General features: G+C 44.1%; 1 long non-coding RNA gene across 1 annotated transcript; it reads left to right on the plus strand.

Annotated features, from left to right (window-relative positions):
- The first annotated feature begins 4,955 nt into the window (after positions 1-4,955).
- On the plus strand, positions 4,956-11,842 carry LOC110306237. Its single transcript, XR_002379236.2, has 6 exons — positions 4,956-5,201; positions 7,834-7,950; positions 8,255-8,356; positions 11,049-11,206; positions 11,450-11,580; positions 11,675-11,842. It is a non-coding gene; the product is annotated as an uncharacterized LOC110306237 (long non-coding RNA).
- The last annotated feature ends 5,575 nt before the right edge of the window (positions 11,843-17,417 follow it).

Below are 17,417 nucleotides of genomic sequence, written 5' to 3' on the forward strand. Positions count from 1 at the left end.
AGTGTGAGGCCTGGAGTTGAAACGCAGACAGACAAGTCCACAATGGCCGAGCCTTTTTGGCCTTTAGCCCTGTAAATCTGCCCTTTTGACAGAGGCAGAGCTCTCCAGGTATAGCACAGCTCAGCAGTGAGAACTGTCCCTGAGGTGGCTCTGCACACCATGGCTGGCTTGTTGCTGTACAGAAGACACTTGGCTGTCCTCCCCAGTCAGCAGCTGTTCCTCTTTCAACTGACTGGCTATGGTTAGAGGGGAAAGGTTGTGTCTATTCCTTCCTGTGAGAAGTTTTGGGAACACATACAGTCTTCATTTCTCTCTCTATTCATCGCTCTCAGTTCTGTCTGGTTGTTTAATCAGTCTGTGGCTCCAATCACATCCGTACCCATTTCTCTTAGAGTTTGGATGTCCATTTGTGCAGCCTTCAAGTACTGCTGCTCCTTTAAATGATCTCCCTCATCAGGACTCCTACAGGTAGGAGTGAGCTGGTGGGTTTTTATCTTTACCACAGACAGGAGATGGAGAAATTGAGAATGTGAATAATTGAAGTTAGACTCCCTTAAGACTATCCCATATTAATTCAAATTTTGAAAAATATCTTTGAAGGATATAGAGTATTTGTGTGGTTCTGGGATAGAAGAACTTGATGAGAGATCTGGGCAACAGGACAGAAGTGTTAACAATGACACCGTTAACATTGTTCTGATAATATTTATTGTACGGCTACTATTGCAAGATATGGTATATGTTTCTTTCATTTTCCCCCCATCACTATCATGTTATCATCCCTACCTGACAGTTGAGGAGACAGGACCCAAGAGGTTTGCCAGGTGTGAGCAATGGCATCCAGATGCCAGGAGTCCATTACTCCAGCTGCTGGAACTGGAGTGATGAATTAAGGGTCATGTCCAGCCTAGAAAATCAAGGATGCATTAATTGACTTCTACTGACTTGACTTTTGCTGACAAATACTCCCTTCTAAAAGTCCCTGTACTTGGCCACACCCTACAATATGTGAAATAGAACCTTCTGTGTTCCTTCCTTCCCCTAATCTTTTCTAAGACTTACTCCAGCCCTACTAGGGTGCCAGTGGCTTTGCATAATTTACCATTATTTGACACAAATCTGTTCAGCTGCTTTACTCTCCTGGAGATAATGATAATGGCCTATGGCATTCATGTTCATGTGATGATAGAATAGTGCTAGCTATCAGGTAAGAGCAAGCAATATGAGGGGACCATGAAGGTGCTAATATCATTCTAATTACAAGAATTGCTCCCTTCACCCCTCCCTCAGCACCCCACTCTGCTAGGTTTGTGGAAGAATTAAGACGCAGAGAGGTTCATTAACTATGATTATCAGTTCTTTGGAAATTTGGAGCAATAGTCTGGTTTGGTTTCTTCTGTCCAGAAATCACACAGAGGGATGAGTAACTTGAGGCTGGCTCCTACACTGGGAGTGCTCAGATTCTTGGCTCAAGGTCATAGAGGGGCCTGGAACATTCCAGAGGAAGCAAAGGTAAAACAAATAAATAAACAGAGAGCTATGCCTGTCAGACTGGATGTGAATGGATGAGGGTGGTTGCAAACTCTCCATGACTGGTGGCTTCTCAGGTTAAAGGGCACCAAAGGAAATACACAGGTTCCCTGGGTTACGAGGAAGGCCTGCCTGTGCCTACAGGGTATGCTGTTGTGAGACCTCTAGGCTTTGAGAGATGGACCAAGGTGACTCACACTTCCTGAGAAGTGTCTTATCTCTGCCAGGCAGACATCTGTGCCTTCCTTTGACTAAGAAGTCACCCATGCAGGGCCACTCCCTCTCAGGCAGATCAGCAAATCTTTATTGCTCCCTAGGGTTGGTCCTGAGAACAGCCTCAATGACAACAAAGGAAGGAGAGCTTGCTGACTGCCTCTCGGATTTCTGCTTCCTTTTGCTTTCTTGGTCCCTCATGCCCCATACTCAGCAGCTGCCTACAGACCAGAAGGGATTGGTGAGCTTCTTGCCTTTAGGAGGAATGGGGACATCACTAGACCAACCACATTTTGCTAAAGGGGGATATGTCTTACTTAGGGTTTCATTGCTGTGAAAAGTCACCATGACCAAGGTAACTCTTATAAAGGAAAACATTTCATTGGGGCTGACTTACAGTTTCAGAGGTTCAGTCCATTATCACCATGGTGGGAAGCATGACAACATGCAGGCAGTCATGGTACTGGCGAAGGAGCTGAGAACTCTACATCTTGATTCAAAGGCAGTCAGAAGGAGAATGTCTTTTGCAGGCAGCCCCAGGAGGAGGGTCTCTTCTGCACTGGGTGGAGCTTGAGTATTAGGAGACCTCAACACACCCGCCCCCCAGTAACACACTTCCTCCAACAAGGCAACACCCCCTAAAAGTGCCAATCTGTATGGGCCAAGGGCTTTAATAAAGATGCACCCTTCTGGCTAGAGGGTCATTGGTAGCTTGAGATTACTTAGTTTGGCTTTACGGATGTGTTCCATTGATAGTCTTTGCCTCCCATGCCCAGGGAGACAGAGTAGAGTGTATACAAAGCACAAGCAAGTTGTCCCTGGGCCAAGTTGCTTCTTCTTTACTAAGACAGAGGCTTACCACACAGGCTTCTCGAGAGAGCATGTGGGAAGTCACGAGAGAGAAGTAATCACTCCTACTTTTGCTGCTTAATGGTGGTGGGGACCATAGAGCTTTCTTGCCAGAGACAGCATGGGCATCAGAGTGGATTTGTGAGTGTGTGGAATGCCACACAGAGAAAGGCACTGCTGCTACATAGAAGGGGCTCACAGTCTGGTGCTGGAGGCAGGCATCTTAACAAAGGTTGCTGCAGTGATGGTGGCAGAAGTGTTATCGGTGTAAATAAAGTTCTGTTGAAACTTAAGACATTGATTCAGGTCAGAGAAGGTTTCATAGACAGGTCACCGTCAGACTGGGTTCTGAAGCAAGAGTGTGATTTCTGCAGGCAGGGAAGGGAGACAATTTTAGGAACTTGAATGAGGGAGCACGAGGCATGTTCTGAACTGCCAGGAGTCCTGTTTGATGAGGGCAACATTCTTACGACATGTTCCATGGAACTCTGGTCCTTGGAGATGAGCCATTGTAAAGGGATATTAGGTCAAAGTTTCTAGAGTTCACCTGCTGTGTGGTTCTCTTAGAGTTCTGAGATTCACGGAAGAGTACTGAAGGCCTGTATGGATGCAAAGAAAGCAAGGCAAAACCACTCAGCCATTTAAAGTGAGCTACTCCGTCCTTTGTCAAAAAAATTCTTTCAACTCCTGTAACTAGAACCTGATTGGATTCCTTTAAGCATAGGGCTGGGCACAGAGAAAGGAGAGGGGCATGATTTGGGAAAGGTCTGCTCAGGGGTCTGGAGTCTCCTCCTGGACCTGATGGGAGCAGTAGTGGGTATCCTTTCTGCCTCAGCAAACATTTTTTATTCTAGTACGCAAGTAATACAGATTAATGTTAGAAGCAAGGAGAAATAAAAGATCTAAGAAAAGAAATCTGAGCTTCCCTACAAAGGAGGACACAGAGATATTCTTTAACTATGATGTATGTAGGTCTCCAGTGGGGGCTGTTAGTGCTCGGGGCAACTCCCGATCTCATTTAACTTACCATCTGATTGTGGGTACACACTATGGGCAAGTGAATAAACCTGCAATGGAATGAGTAGAGAGGAGAAGGCACACACACACACACACACACACACACACACACACAGAGAGAGAGAGAGAGAGAGAGAGAGAGAGAGAGAAGTGAGGAGGTGTAGTGTCTGGACTAGGCGACTGGATGGGTTTGAGATGAAAACTTGTGGAAGGCAACATAGTGAAATCTGCAGAGAAAGAGAGAGAAAAAAGAAACAACACATGCAAAGGACCAAGTGTGGGTTGTGCACACAACAGGCACAGCAAGGAAGAGTTGTAGACTGGGCATACTGGGAGCAAGCAAAGGGGAGATGTGGGTTGTGTCTATAGGAGTCACAGTAAGGGGACAACAGTGACTGGAATAGCTGAGGCGGATTGGATGAGTAGAGATTCGAAGCTAGAGAGTTAGGAGGGGCAGCATGGGGCCTTGCAGAGGTAGGCTTTTGTTTATACCTTAGGATGCTGTGATGACACTTACAAATGGCTAAATGGAGATATAATTCATGAGCCACCATGTGCACCATTAAGTGGTCTGAATAGTACTCATAGAGAAGTTATCACTGGGATGGAATTTTAGAAACTTGACCCCCATCCGCAGTCATTGTCTATCTAAGCCTTGCCAGCCCTTGGCAAACATCAATCTCTGCCTTCTGTCCCTGCAGTTCTAGTCATTTCACATAGATGACAGGAACGTTGAATAATACAGTATGGGTTCTCCTGTTACTGCCTTGACTCACGTCAGGTTGACAAGTTCAAGTTTTAAGCACGTTGGAACATATCCACATTTATTTTTAGAGTTCAAATATTCCACTGTATGATGTATCATATCTAGGGTTTTTTTTTTCCATGGTGCCCTCTGAGCAGAGGAAGGATGGGACCTGAGTTTGGTATGAACACTGTGGCCTCTTGGTGGAAAACGGACTGAAGGGGAGTAAGTGTGGAACCAGGGAGGCTGACTGGGAGGTGGCAGAATGTGGTTGAGGGTGATGAGTTTGGAACTAGACAAAGTGACATGGAAGTGGCAAGGAGGGGCATTGTCCCAGGGCTCAGTTCTGGGTTATTTTCCTCTATACACTTACTTCTTAGGTTATAGTAGTCTCCTAGGGTGTGTGTGTGTGTGTGTGTGTGAAAAATGTATGCCTGTATATGTGTTTACGTGTGCACAGGTGCATGCGTGTGCAGACTAGAGGTTGATGTTGGCTATCTTCCATCGTTTTACTTTACGTCTTTGGTTTTATTTTATGTATGGGTGTTTGCTCGTATGTCTGTGCACCGAATACACGCCATGCCTACAGAAGCCAGAAGAGGGTGTTGCATGCCCTGGAACCAGAGTTCAAGAAGGTTGTAAGCTGGAATCAAACCAAGGTCCTTTGGAAGAGCAGATGGCGCTCTTGTCTCCTGAGCCACTTCTCCAGGATCCGCTATCATTTGATCACTCACTCTGTTGAGACTTTGTTCTCTCTGAACGGGAAGCTCACTGACTTGGCAAGACTAGCTGTCCTGCTAGCTCCTGTTGTGCTCCTGTCTCTGCCTCCCCAGTTCTAAGATTATAGGTACGTATCACTTCATCTGCTTTTCTGCTGTGCTTGTAGAAATCCAAACTCATGTCCTCCTGCTTGCATGGAAAGTACTTTATCAACTGAGCCCTCTCCCCAGCCCGGCCGGCCTCCTCAGTTGTTTTAAATACTGTTTGCTAATCATCTTTGCCTTCTCCAAGTCCATATGCTGAAATCCTAATGCCCCATAGGATGAGGGTGAGACCTTTGAGGAGTAATTAGGTCTCAAGGGTGGAACCCTCAAGAATGGAAGTAGCAGCGTTAAGTGAGGGACCTTTCTTGTTTTGCCATCTGAAGGTATAACAAGAAGCTAGTGGTTTGTCAACCAGGAAAGGGTTTTCATGAGAATCATGCTGTCACCCTGATGTCATATTTCCAAAGTCTATAATTTTGAGAATTGAATCTCTGTTATTTAGAAATCACCCAGTCCAGCTTTTCACAGCCTAAGACATTACTGTGGACCATGGTACTTAAACTTCTGCCATTTGTGATGACTTCTAATCTGAGAAAGTTTTATGTAACCTAGGATATATAGATATGTAGAAGCAAACATTTACTGATAATAAATCATAAATAAATTTACTTGAATACAATTGTTTGCCATACATATAATTTTACTGTTTATTCAGGATGAAAAGAAATTTCCATTCTAATGAGATGGATGTTTCCTTTTCCTTTTTTGTCTTTTTCCAGACAGGGTTTCTCTGTGTAGCCTGGCTGTCCTGGAACTCACTCTGTAGACCAGGTTGGCCTTGAACTCAGAGATCTGCCTGTCTCTACCTCCCAAGTAGTGGGATTAAAGGTGTGTGCCGCCGCCGCCACCACCACCACCACCTGGCTGTAATTTATACAGAGAATTTGATCTTGGCTGAATAAGACCGAAGGACATCAAGTATCTTCAACACTTTTCATAGCTTATCCATATTTTAATCTGACAGTTGTCAAAGCTGTGAATGTTGCTTCACATAAATACATAGCACAGAACAGCAGAATTGTGTTTAGGAACATTTCAGAAACTGTTGGGTATTCTCTCCTAATACCAAATCAAAATCTATTTAATGATTTTTTTGTGAAACTCAAGACAGGAGTTTTGAGTGGGAAAAATTTCAGTACCGTGGTCCATAGTAACATCTTAGTCTGTGCTAAGTGAAAAGCTGGACTGGGTGCTTTACAAATAACAGAAATGCACAACACAAAGTTACAGACTTTGGAAATACAACTCCAGACAGCAGTAACTCAAACAGCCTTTATTTTTACAAGCAGCAAATTCATTGGGAGTCAAGCAAATACACAAAACTCTATCCATACTTTGGGTTGTAGGAGTAGAGTTCTGGCCAACAGGGGATGACAAAGGATGGGTGTGGTGGTTGCTATGAAGTGGGAGAAAGTGATCCAGGCTCAGAGATGCCTTTTTGACTCTGTACACCTCCTCTGTAGGTGAACTTGACCCTAGACTCCTAGAGTCCACCTTGTTGTGGAGCCCTGCAGCAGAGCTTCTTTGACCTGGCTCATTTTCCTTGCACATCCCTCCTCTCACAGAGTCCTTGGCTCTTTAAGCTTGATCATTTTCATCTCCCTGCCCCCTGAATTTGCCACTTCTATGACCAGTGAGAGAAAGGATAAGCAAGCATTGATATAGCCATGTGATGCACTAGTCAACAATAAAAAGCAATGGACCAGAAATGCACAGAACAATTTAGAAAAGTCTAAAATCTTTAAAGTTAAGTGGGAGATGACATTGTGAAAAGGCCTCTGTCTTGGTCAGGGTTTCTATTCCTGCACAAAATGTCATGACTAAGATGGAAGTTGGGGAGGAAAGGGTTTATTCAGCTTACACTTCCACATTGCTGTCCATCACCAAAGGAAGTCAGGACTGGAACTCAAACAGGTCAGGAAGCAGGAGCTGATGCAGAGGCCATGGAGGAATGTAAGTTACTGGCTTGCTGTCTTTACCACTGACCACCACACACTCCATTCCTTCTCCTGGGAAGGTTCTCATTTTCTTTTGAACTGATCTTCTACTCAGCCCCCTAAACTTTGAAGGAGTGGTCTTTTTTTTTTTTTTTTTCCGAGAAGTCTTCTTGGACTTTCCTGACAGGGTCAAGTCTCCACCTTAGGGCTTCATGTGATCTGTAATTGTGTGAGGTGGATGGAGGCCAGTTTCCAGGTTGTAGAAACAGTAACTGGGTAGTTTAGTTACTTTTGCAAAGTGGTGACCGAATACCAACAGAAACAACTTCAGGAAATATTTATTTTGGCTCATAGTGTCAGAGGGTTCAGGCTGTACTCTCTTGGCCTCATGGTCTTGGCTAGAAATTATAGCTCAGAAAAGGATATGCGGATTAGTGAAGATAACAATTACCACTGAGGACTCAGAAGGTGGAAATGTGCCTTAAAGCCAGTGTCCCTTCCCTCACATTGGTGTGGGACACTTTCTCGGTGGCTCAGGGCCTCTCAAGGAGCTCATGTTCCAGAATTCTCCCCCAGAGCTTACGAGCTCAGCTGTAAGCACTCATTGCATCTGTGATCTCATTCTGGGAGGGAGCACTTTGGACCTGAATACATTTGGCTGTTGCACGATCCAGATTGCAAAATCGGGTGACTTCATGCTCCTGTCTTTCCTCCTCAGAGTGGACACAATTCTCATCACGCTGGAGAAGCTGGGCAAGAAATTCGTTGGGGAAATGGAAAAACAGCATCGAAAAGACATCCAGCTTTAACTCCATAAAAGAATCACTGACATAAGGTTTTCACGTATTCATTTTGACAGTCAGTTTCTTGTGTGTTTGTTGAGGAATGATGACACATTTTGAAGGTAGCAGGCTCTCCTGCAGTGAAGTCGCAGTTGCCTCTCTGAGGCTCAGAATTCAGCTGCTTCCCTGTTCACTGACGTCCCAATCTATGGAATATTGGGGATCTATAATCTACCCCCACCATCTGTACTTTTCTCATTTCCGTTTATTTATTCATTTCATAAACCTTCAGAACATATAAGGTGTCAGGCCCTGAACTGGCCACCATAACTTCCTGACTTATTTTCCTTCCTCTAGAGTCAAAGTCCCAGGGATGCAGGAGTCTGTACATTTTCCTCACAGATTCATCTAGAACATTGATTTTCACTTAACAATGCAGTGATGTCATGGATGCTATAGGTGAGTGTGTTTGGGTATCTCCCTGATTGGCTGCCTAGCACTCAGCGCCTACTTTCCCCTGCTTGGTAATGGAACCCTGGTTCTCTATGGGGGGGACTCAGTCTCCCTCTCTCTCTCTCTCTCTCTCTCTCTCTCTCTCTATATATATATATATATATATATATATATATATATATATACACACACACACATATATACATAATATATACATATACAGATATATACATACACGTATATGTATATGTATGTATATATATATATATATGAGGGTGTGTGTGTGTGTTAAGGTTTCTCTAGACTTTGCTGTTTTTCCAGAGAAACAGAACTAATAGAATGGATATATTTATATATAAATAGGTTACATATATATTTATATGAATGGGATTTATTAGAGTGGCTTACAGTCTGTGACTCTACTATTCTAACAATAGCTATCAATCCACAGAAAAACTAGGATTCAGTAGTCATTTGGTCCATGAGACTAGAGATCTCAGCTGGTCTTGACTACATGTCAGAATCTCAAGGCTCTAATGCCAGTGATGCACTGGCCAGTGAGAGAGAAGGAAAGCAGACAAAGAACAAGAACGTTCTCCTTCCATGTCCTTCCCATGGGCTGCCACCAGAAGGTATTAGCTCAGGTTTCAGCTGGGTCTTCCCACCTCAAATGATCCAATCGACAAAAATCCCTCACAAGTATACTTAGTAGCTTGGGTTTTAGTTCATTCCAGATATAGTTAAATTGACAACCAAGAATAGCCACCAGAGAGGAGTAGTAGGAGTAGTAGTAGTAGTTGTGTGTGTGTAAGTATGTGTGTGTGTATGTATGTATGTATGTGTGTATATATGTATGTGTGTATTTATGTGTGTATGTGTACGTATGTGTGTGTATGTATGTGTGTGCATGTGTGTATGCATGTATTTATGTGTGTGTATGTATGTATGTGTGTATGTATGTGTGTGTATGTATGTGTGTATGTATGTGTGTGTATGTGTGTGTGTGTATGTATGTATGTATGTATGTATGTATGTATGTATGTGTGTTATGATGTTCTAAACATGCATCCCAGGACCTCAGTTACATTCAGTGAGTTCTCTAGCCATATAGAAAAATCTTTCTATTGACTTCAGTCTGTGGCATGACAGAGCTAGCTCTACTTCAAGTTCAAATCAGTTGACTTGATCTCCAGTCTAGGGCAGAGCAAACTTGGATCAAAGAGATACAGTAAGGATAAAGGCTGAGGGCACAGTGATACATCCACAAACTGAGAGACACCAGAAGTCCCCCAGAAAATCACCAGAAGCAAAGTGAGGGGCAGAGGAGAGAGCACCCCCTCACAGCCCTCAGAAACTGCCAACACCTCTCCTAGAGAGGCCTTGAAACCAGAGAATTATATAACTGTTGATGCTGTGAGACACCATATCACAGCTGCTTGCCTGTCAGTGGAGCAGAGAGTTAGGAAAGCAGAAGTTAGGAAGATAAAGATGGACTGGACTCTGAGAAGGTTGCCTTTCCTCGGTAAGATCTCAGTTTTCTGGGGCTAGTGTACCATGTGCTACAAGCTGAATATCTTCGACGGAGTCTTACTAGATAGCCCTAGCTGTCCTGGAACTTGCTATGTAGATCAGGCTGACCTTAGACTCATAGAAATCCTCTTGCCTCTGTTCCTCGTGTTCTGGAACTAGAGGTGTGCCACACTACATACTGTCAATCAGGGCATCTTAAACAACAAGAATGCCTTGCTCCCACTGCAAGCAGTTCACTGTTGAAATCTGCAGGTTTGGTGGCTTCTGAGGGCTCCAAGGGAGGCTCCGTTCCCTGCCCTCCTCTTGCTTCAGGTTTCTGTAGATGTATCACTCTGTGCTCTCCCTTTGTGCCGGCTGCATCTCTTTTCAAGTCCCCCCTGACCTCTTTTGGGACTGTCCTAAGGATCTCATTTTTAGGTCTATTTTCTATTAAAAACGGTTTGCAAATAAGGCCACACACACAGGCACTCCACCCTGTGACGTTCTCTGTGGCCGAGAGCCTTCTGCCTTTAGTTCTCTAAAGCAAAGCCTGTGTTTTAGAGAAAGCCAAAGAAAGGGTGGGAAGTTCCACTATGTTCTACACGATCTTTCCATAAGACAGGAAGCTGGAGACCAGAAACAGAACAGAGTGGATGTGGAGGGAAGATAGCATGGCACTTGTCTCTGTGTACACACACAGCTCCAGCGGTCCCTGTGCACCTTCCCTGACTGATGGTCCAGGCACCTATTGGGTGTCTGCGCTCTTTTTAGTTGGTTTCTTTGTGAAGCCATCAAAGACCAGTTATTTTAGGGTAGTGATTCTCAACCCGTGGGTTGCAATCCCTTTGCGTGTCCCATATCAGATATCCTGCATATCAGATATTAACGTTATGACTCATAACAGTAGCAAAATTACAGTTATGAAGTAGCAACAAAATAATGTTATGGTTGGGAGTTGACCACAACAAGAGGAGGAACTGTATTAAAGGGTCGCCGTGTTACGAAGGTTGAGAACTACTGTCCTAGGGGATCAGGGGGCAGCACAGGCTTGCAGATTAAGGGACTTGTTTTCCCTCTAGTTCAGTAGGGAGAAGCCAGCCCTATTTTGCAGAGCTCCGGTCCCACATGGTTTAAGGGAGAAAGTGGTGTGGAGAAAGCGTTGATTGTCCTGTTGCTCTCTGGGTTCCAGGTCCCAGCTCCCAGCCTGGCCTCAGAAAATTCTCCATCAAGAAAACTGCAGTTTGTGCCGTTTCACATTAAAACAAATCCCAGACTCAGCTCTGTAGCTGGCGAGGGTATGGGTGGCATCCTTGCCACACTAAGCCTCATCTGAGCCTGTGGGGAGGAGTGAGTATTTGCTAGAGTATGTATAGTTTGAATCTGCCACACCTTCTGAGGGTTCATAGTTTGACTAGCTGGTTCCTTGCACATAGTATTAATTTAATGGTCCGGGAGGGGGTGGGGGGGGACTTTAGCAGGTGAGGTCTGGATGGTGGAAGGTGCTCACGTAGTTTGGGTCTTTGAAGATTTTTACTTGTTCTTCGTTTTGGTTTTCTTTCTCTCGTTCATGCCTGTTACCATGGGAACAAGCTGACCACCCCATCCTCCTGCTGCCCTGGCCCGAGTTGCCTACCGACAGACCTTCATTGACATAATGGATTGAAACTCGGCTGACACGGGAGCCAGGGTAACCTTTTCCTCTGCTAAGCAGCTCCTCCCAGGTGTGTTGTCAGAGCCAAGAGTTTGTGAGCAAGGGCATTGTCCACTCTGGTGTCCCTGTCCCCACGTGCTCTCCTCTGGATTTCATTTCAACAGACACTTGTCCGAAAGGCCACAAACCCCAGGAACTGTGGTTTTCAGTTTTTGGCTTTGGTTGCCATGGCTCCGATGCTCCAGACAGTTCTGGTTATTTCCAGTGTTTCAGTACCTGAATCAGCATGGACCAAGTGAGCCCCCTGATTCCTTCAGCTGCAGCAGGCTTCACTCATTAAATGGAGAACATACAAAGAAACGTAATGGATGTCTTTATCTGGGGCGGTTTTTAGGCTTTCTAGAAAGAGTTTTAGGCGTCAGGCTGGGTGGGGTCTGATTCCTCAGAAGGGAGTTGGGCTTTCAAGAGGATAGAAATGACCTCGGTCCTGTCCCAGAGATGATGGCCCTCAGCTGCTTCCCACCCAGGGTGGAGTGAGGTCTTGCAGAGCTTTGTCTGGGTTATGGGAAGGTGAAGGGTGGTTTTAGAACTGACTGGGATTTGGAGTTCAGTTCTGCAGCCCTCTGATAGAGTCACCATCTATCAAGATAGTCTTTGTAAGGCATTTAGCACAGGGCACACAACATGTCTTAAAATAAATGTTAGCTTTTAATATAATTTTATCTGGAAATAAAATAGCTTATGATCCAAGAGGGCAAATAGAGAGTCACACTGGAGTCATGATACTTAATATTTTAAATAATTAGAGATCTCAAAATAGCATTAAAAGGATGTTATATTTGCAATTTAAAAAAAGGCTAAAAGAATGGGGTCACAGATGCCCAGCTCATCACACAATCAAAGTAGCTTGCCTGTCGCTCTGTGCCCCATCACCTCCTGCTTCCTATAGCATTGACCATGGTCTATATTGACTCTTTTTGGCACATAAATGGTAATGTTCTATGCACCAAGACAGGCTCTATATACATAGTAGAATCTAATAGCAGAACTTGTCCCTCTGCGTGGCCTGATAGGCATCCTTAGACCATCCTTTCATTTGGGACTTGTTTGGGAGTAATTCAGATGTTACCACTGCTCCCTTTAAGATGGAAGAAGTCAGACACCCCAAGAGGAAAGAGATTTTCCAAAGGCATGGAAGTTTTAAGAGGGCAAGTGGAACTTTGCAGCCTGCTGCTAGTGTGTAGAACAGACAAATGGAATGCCCAGGCCTAGGAAATACCAGGGAGAGACACTGCGGTTGGAATCACTGCTCTGTGGTGGGTCAGTAGTCAGAGATTTGCTCTATGGGTTAAGTATAGACATCACATGTCCTCTAATGGAGCCAGCAAAGAAAAACACCAAATCTGTCTCCTATGGAAAGCCTGCTAGCTTCTGCCATGGTGCCATCCTGAAGTGACTGATCAGGGGTTATTTCTTGAGTATTTTCTGTGTAAGGCTTTGATGTTCACAAAGGCAAGAGAAGCAGGTCATGTCAGGTTCCTGGAATTACAGAAAACAGAAATGAGAGATTTATGAAAACGTTGTGGTGTGTTTTTAAATTTTTATTTTAAATTTTATTTGCATGTGTCTGAGTGAGTGTAAAATGTGCGTGTGTGCTGTGTGTGCATAGGTGTGTGCATGTGCATGTGCGTGTGCGTGTGTGTGTGTGTGTGCACCTGTAGAGTCCAGAAGAGAATGGTGGATCTCCTGGAGCTGGAATTACAAGAAGTTGTGAGCTGTCCATGTGGATACTGGAAACCAAACGTGAGTCCCCTGGGAGACTTAACTCTTAACTACTGAGCCCTCTCCAGCCCTTGTGGTGGTATCCTTGATGCTCATTGAAAAAAGTAATACTTACAACGATATACAAAATGATTTGCCATATAATGGCATCATTTTACATGAACTATAGGATGTCCAGAGATGTTATCATTTAATAACACATGGCAGGAGGGAGGCCAGGCACAGCACCAGCCCTAGATGAAGCAGTAACTGGGAGGACACTGAGCCACAGCACACACATGTCACCCACTTCAAGATTATGGGATAAGATGAAAAGGGTGTTAGGGAGGCTTCACCAAAGAGGAGGACCCCAGAATGCTGCATAGAGCCTTGGGAGGGTTCAGACTCTCAGACTCTCAATTCTGAGAATTAGCTCCCCACTTTCTGTCTCTGTTCATGTTCATCCCACTGGGCTCTTTCTACTTCTTAGGCTCTAGTCTAGTCTTGGTGGACAGACAAAAAAAAAAGTTCTTTGTTGACTTGCTTCCAGATGTCTTTTTACACTATGGAAGTGATTTGGTTTCTTTGTGGTTTCCTTGGAGCCACTTTACATGAAAAGCATCCTGTGGGAATATGTAGGAAATAAACTAATTACCACTTTAAAAATCCAACACTGTGCCTGTGGCCGGGTTGCTGTGTGGAGCATGTGAGAGTAGCATTGAGAGTGGTTGGTGAAGCTGATGAGATGGGAGTCTGCCTTAAGGTGAGGTGTGGGTGCTCTCCATAGGGGAGTAGGTGGTAAGGAGCTTTGTGAAGTGAAGTGGGGCCCAGAGCAACTCTGTGGGTTTGAAAGCATTCCAGCAGGCCTGTGGGGAACCTTCCTTAGTGCTGAGAGGTCAGAGGCTGTGGTCATCCCAGATTTAGTTTCCATGTCACAGCCTCTGGCATCACCCATACCAAGAGGGATGCAAAGGAAATGTGAGGTTTTGGAGCAAGAGGAGTGCAGACTTGGAGAGCTGGTTCAAAATGGCGTGGAAGACAGAGTGAAGACAGGCTGGAGTTTTTCATGGTGGTTACAGAATACTGCTAAGTCTAGGGAATGACTATGGGTAGGGGCTTGTGTGGTACCCCCAAAAAGAGACCATCCAGGCTTTTAATCACCTTGTTGCACTGAGGCAGGAGGACTGGAAGTTCAAGGCCAGCCCAACTACATGGTAGCTCCAGTAAACTGGAGACAACCTTGAGTGCACAGCAAGGTCTGGTTTAATAGATCAACCAACCACTCAACTGACCAACCAGTCACCCACTGAACCAACTAACCAACCAAGCAGTCAACCAACCCAAAAATACATGTTACTTTTTCCAGCAGTTTTTGTCAGTCATGTGCCCCTGACTGTGAGATATAGTTCAAGAAATGAATCACTAGATGATTTTGACATTGTATAAATATCACAGATATTTATAAGACTAAGATCAGTTATGCTGTAATTAGATGATATTCTATAGAACCACTGCTCTGTGTGTTATCGTTGATTAAAAGCCATGTAGATCATGGCTGTCTGGATTATTCTGATCACTTTGCAATGTAATGTTAGTAAAACTTGTGCTTCTCCATCTAACTGAAATCTTGTACCTTTTGATCTCCCTCTTGCCCCATTCCAGCTACTGGTAAATCACCTTTCTGCTGTTCCTATGAAATTGATATTTATTTATTTTTCAATCTAAGATCATACAGAATATGTCATTCTGTACTTGACTTACTTAACACAATGCCTTTTGACTTCATCATTTTGACAAAATTTCTTTCTTTTTAAGGGTTATATAGTAAAGTGTGTATATATGTATGCACGTATGCTGTGTGTAAAAAGGAAACGTGTGTGTGTGTGTGTGTGTGTGTGTGTGTGTGTGTGTGTGTGTGTGAGACCACATTTTTTTCTATTGGTGGAATCCCATGGTTGATTCCACATAGTAACTCTTGTGTGCACAGTGCTTTAGTGAATATGGAAGTGCAGCTAACATGACAATTCCAATTCCTTTGATTGGCTCCAGGAGTGAGATTTTTGGGCCATATGGTTTGGAGTTTTTTAAGGTTCCTTGTTGTCTCTGCAAATGGCTGTTCTAATGCACATTTTTGTTGGTAGCTTACAAGGCTCTCTTCACCACCATTTGTCAGCTCTCATTTGCCTGTTTGATACTAGCCATTCCAGCAGTGGGAAGTGTTCTCTCTCTGGGATTTTAATTTTACTTCTTTTATGACTGGAGACGTTAAGTGTCTTTCATATCGCTGCTGGTCATTTCTATTCTTTTTTTTCTTTCCTCTTCGGATCCCTTGGTCCATTTTTAAGTTATTCTCACTGCAAAAGTAATCAATAGGCGAGTCGATGGACAGTTCAGTTCTTTGGATTTCTGTACAAGCGACACAAATTATCAATGAAAACAAAAAAGTAATTAAATAAAAATGAACAAAACCACAAAGCTTCCCAGACTGTGCTCCAGAGCTAAGGAGCCATTCCTGCTGTCAACTGTGGAAATCTGTATTTGTAACCCACCCCAAGTTATTTGGATGAACATGTTGTGGAACTGGGAACATGGGGTTGTGACAGTGAAAGGAAGGACTGTGAGACAGCAGACAAGAGTCTGAGATCTGAGGAGCTAGGGCTGTTTCCCTTAAGGATGCACACCTTTTGGACTGGATGGCATGTGACTGCATAGACACTTTATGGGTTTGGGGAGGAGAAAACAGACTTGGTCGTTCTTGAAATCCATTGCAAGTGACTGTAAGTCTGTCCGGGTGTTTTCCTGTGCATTCCCCACTGTCTGCAGACACACCAGGGAAAACATTCTCTCACTTCCTGGACTCCTCCAGCCTCCTCGCTGTGTCTTTCTTTCGAGCTTTCCTGGGAGTGGAAGCTTATAGTAACTTGCCAATGGAAAATGGAATTAATTAGTGAAGAGACAGTCTTGCAAAATAAATGACGTAATGTGTTCCAAAGATAAAAGAACTGCCTAGGAGATTGTCTGTGATTCTGGGTAAGGACACCACAGTGTTCTTTCTAGAGCTGAGAACTAAGGGTTGACCAGGGATTGGCTCTGTCAGGACAGCTTGAAGCTGGGGTGTTTGGTGCATACCCAAGAGAAGTAACAGAGCCCACAAGAAGGTGTGAAGCAGCATGCCTGGGTGGTGCTCTGCTGTTCTCTTATAACTTAGCACCTTCGTGGTTTGTCAGTGATCATCTGTGCTCCCAGGTTGATAGTTATACAAGGGAAGGCATGAGAAGAGAAATTAGCAAACATCATTCTGTAAATTTATCAACTAGCTCTCTATCCAGACAGATGGACACCTAACTAGTTTAAAAAAAGGGTTATGTGTATACATGTGTATACATGTGTGTGCATGTGTGCAAGTATCTTAAGAGGCCAGAGGAGGGCATTGAATCCCTTGGATTTGGAGTTATAGGCAATTGTAAGCTGCCCAGTGTGGATGCAAGGAACCAAACGTGGTCCTCTGGAAGAGCATCAAATGTTAAATGCTGAGCCATCTCTCCAGTCCCAATAGCTAGCTTAAACAATTTTTAAACTTAGTATGAAATATAATGTTTTTGTTTGTTTTTTTTGAGACAGGCTCTATGTAGCTCTGGCTATCCTGGAACTGGCTCTGTAGTCCTGGAACTAGGCTAGCCTCAAACTCACAGAAATCCACCTACCTCTGCTGGGATTAAAGGCAAGCACTGCCATTGCCCAGTGCAAGATAACCCGTTTTGGTATGTCTACCATTGTTCCTTGCTCTTATCCCTCCCCTCAACTACCCTTGCCACTTCTCCTTCATGTCTCTTGCTGGTCCCCTTCCTCACTCCTGAGTAGTTCTTCTCCTTCTACTTTCATGTTACATATATGAATATGTATACCTATATATGTCATATATATATGCATATATATATCACATATGAGAGAAAACATGCAATATTTTGCTTCTCTAATTATCTTCATTTCTGTTCCCTTCTCTTTAACACTCTTCTTTCCCTCACCTGGCCTCCTTTTACCTTCATCTCTCTCACATACTTGATGTGTATGTGTGTGTGTGTATGTGTGTATGTGTGTGTGTGTGTGTGTGTGTGTGTGTGTGTGTGTGAGAGAGAGAGAGAGAGA

Source organism: Mus caroli, chromosome 11 (assembly GCF_900094665.2).
Source record: "Mus caroli chromosome 11, CAROLI_EIJ_v1.1, whole genome shotgun sequence".
NCBI lineage: Eukaryota > Metazoa > Chordata > Mammalia > Rodentia > Muridae > Mus > Mus caroli.